This window comes from Pelecanus crispus, chromosome 5, assembly GCF_030463565.1.
Source record: "Pelecanus crispus isolate bPelCri1 chromosome 5, bPelCri1.pri, whole genome shotgun sequence".
NCBI classification, from domain to species: Eukaryota; Metazoa; Chordata; class Aves; order Pelecaniformes; family Pelecanidae; genus Pelecanus; species Pelecanus crispus.
This window is the reverse complement of record NC_134647.1, coordinates 80371520-80374297: the sequence shown is the minus strand read 5'-3', so window position 1 is coordinate 80374297 and position 2778 is coordinate 80371520.

The following is a 2778-nucleotide window of genomic DNA, read 5'->3' as shown; positions in this document are numbered from 1 at the left end:
TTGTCTTTCCTACACACTATGCTTAATGTACCTAAAGAAATATTGCCTTACATACATTCCTCTTTCCTTTCTCTGCCCTTTCCCTGTCTAGTTGCCTTTAGTGCTGTAACAGTTGTAGTCTACAGCATAAACAATAACTGCGTATGAAGTAAAAGGAATACTGTGAAAGGGGGAGCGCTCGTGTACAGCCAGGTCGTCTGATAAGGGGCTATGCATTTTCACGATCTCTACTTAAGTAGGTATTTACATACCACGTTAGGCCTTCATGTTACGTATTTACAGCTTTTTCTGTTTTCCAGAGGAGATAAGCGTGAAATTCTTTTTTAAAAGTTAAACGTGGTCTTTGCCAATGAAATCTAAGACACCCCGTTAGTGATTTAAATATCATGACTATGCTTCTGAGGTATTGTTTGCTAATGGTAAGTCCTGCCTTAGACATAAGCGTGCATTCGTGCTTGCGTATTCATTCCATTATCAACACTGACCAAACTTCGAAATAGTTGTCTTACTAAAAAGGGAGCTTGTACAAAGTCTTGAGCCAACAGAAGTCCCGTGATTGATGGTGCATTTACCTTTTATTGTGCCATAAACTATCCATGTAGAAATGCTTTTTCTTCCTTGAACTGTATTTATTGCCACACTTCTCAAACTGATCCCAGTGTATTTTTATAAATAAATATTTTTTCTTAAAGGTATGTAGAAGATCCTGTCTTATTTGTTAACGCTACCATTCTTAAAGATTAGATGCCACGGAAATGATCCCCAAAGCAGCGTTGCCTTTGCCTGTGTTAAGGGTAATGTAGAACTGCTCTCTGTTGCAGTTTGGGTTCTTTTCCATGGGATTTCATCTAACAGCCTCGTAAAAAAAACCTCCTGGGAATGAGTGACAGTGACTTAACAGGAAAGGAATGCAGCTCCTTTACAGCAGAGTTCACTTCCCCTCTACATGGCTGCGAGGTTATGCCCAGAGACCCTTCGCCGCTCACTAAATCCCTGCCCTTTTCTCAAGGCACATGAGGAACTGCACGATTTTAACACTGCCTCTGCTTCAGCCTACAGCCTTCGTCATCGCTCTGAGAACTCAAAACACCCTTGCTTTTGAGCACGTAAAGAGGTATCCCCATCTTTGTGCCTGCTCGTCTGCAATCCGAGTTCCTTTGTTACCAACAGCAGAGCTTTATTCCTAAATGGAAAATGCCTCCTTCCTTGCCGTGGAGTGCAGGCAGGCTGTGCTAATTTACCTGGGCTGGTTGCAACAGGAGGAAAAAAGACCGTGCTATCAACGGGGGCTGCTGTTGCTGATCTTAACTTTTGTAAAAAAATTAAAGGTATTTTAAGAGAGTTTACTGCTGATTAAACTTATTTACATTAACATATCAAATGTTTCATGCTTGCACATTCTGGACTTGTAAAGGATTCTTCCCTCAAGACTAGAAATTGTGCTTTGCTCCATTAGTTTCTGTTATCTTTGGGTGTGGTGATCTGGCTTGGAGCTGACCTATTTGTTGAATAAGTCTTAAGCTTATTTATTTCGGGGAATTTAGATTTGAAAGGAACGCTGGAGGTCACTGGTCCAAGCCCTGCACCTGAGGCAAGAGAATTATTACCAAGATGGCTGTTAAGACCTGCTTTTCCTGAACTAGTAGTATTCCCTTCTGCTTCAAAATAATAGCATTTAATAATTTAGAATGATTGTATTGAGCACTGAAAAGCAGTTCTATGATCAGCAGTAACAGCTTTGTTGCCTTTGCAGTTTGGGGAAAGCAGGGTTTCTTGTTGAAAGCCTGAACCATGCCCTCCTGCACTTTCTGAATCCAAAATTTACGCCTTAAACTGCCTGCACGCATTTATTATGTACGCGCTTGAACAGAGGAAACAAAACAACGCACAAACTGCTCTGGGACCCTGTTTTCTTTCATCCACGGAGGTATCCAGTGGCATCGTAACTGAATTAAGTGAGAGTCTGAAGTAGCCACCAAGCAAGAGCCAATGCAAACTGCCTTGCTTGAAACAATAAGCTGTAATACTTTGCCATTTCCTGGTGTACAGACACCAGTAGTCCCTGTCTCCCGTGTTTAAGGAATGGAGTTACAGAAGTACCTTTCATTCCTCGGAATCCAGTCTTCCATAGCTGCAGGAAAGAAGAGTCTGCACAGTATCGGGCTGCTTTGCAGGGCAGATGTTGAAATACCAAGAGCAGCTTGGACAAGCATCAGCATCTGAACTAGAACTGAGTCCGCACGGACACGAGCTGCGCCTGCATCCAGCCCCGCCGCCTGCTTCCAGTGCACTTTATAGTTGCCTGACTGCAATATCCTGCGGGGGAAGACGGCAAGGAGAACAGAGCCCGAAGTAGCATCGGCTTCTGTAGGGGTACTTTATCCCTCCAGCACAGGTGAGGACTCCTGCCAGGCAGGAACCCTGCAGTTGGAGGTCCTTGGCACAATTGCTGGTGGAATATAAGATTGGGAGGTGCCGTGTCGCACCTGAAAGCGATAAAGCTCTGCTTTGTGTAGAAAATTTAATGAAAAGGTATACGCTTGGAATGACTCTATAAAAATACATGTGACTCTGTTGTAATTTCTGGACTATGGGCGGTACGGCATTGCTTAAATGAAATACACTCTAATACAGCTTAATTGGGATTTTTCAGTACCGTCCCTCTTTAAAAAGCAAACCGAACTTCATAGTAAGCGTCTAAAAGTCCTTTCTCCACCCAGGAACTGCAGCGCAGGCAATGACACTGCATCACAATTGCAATGAACAGAATCACGGAAT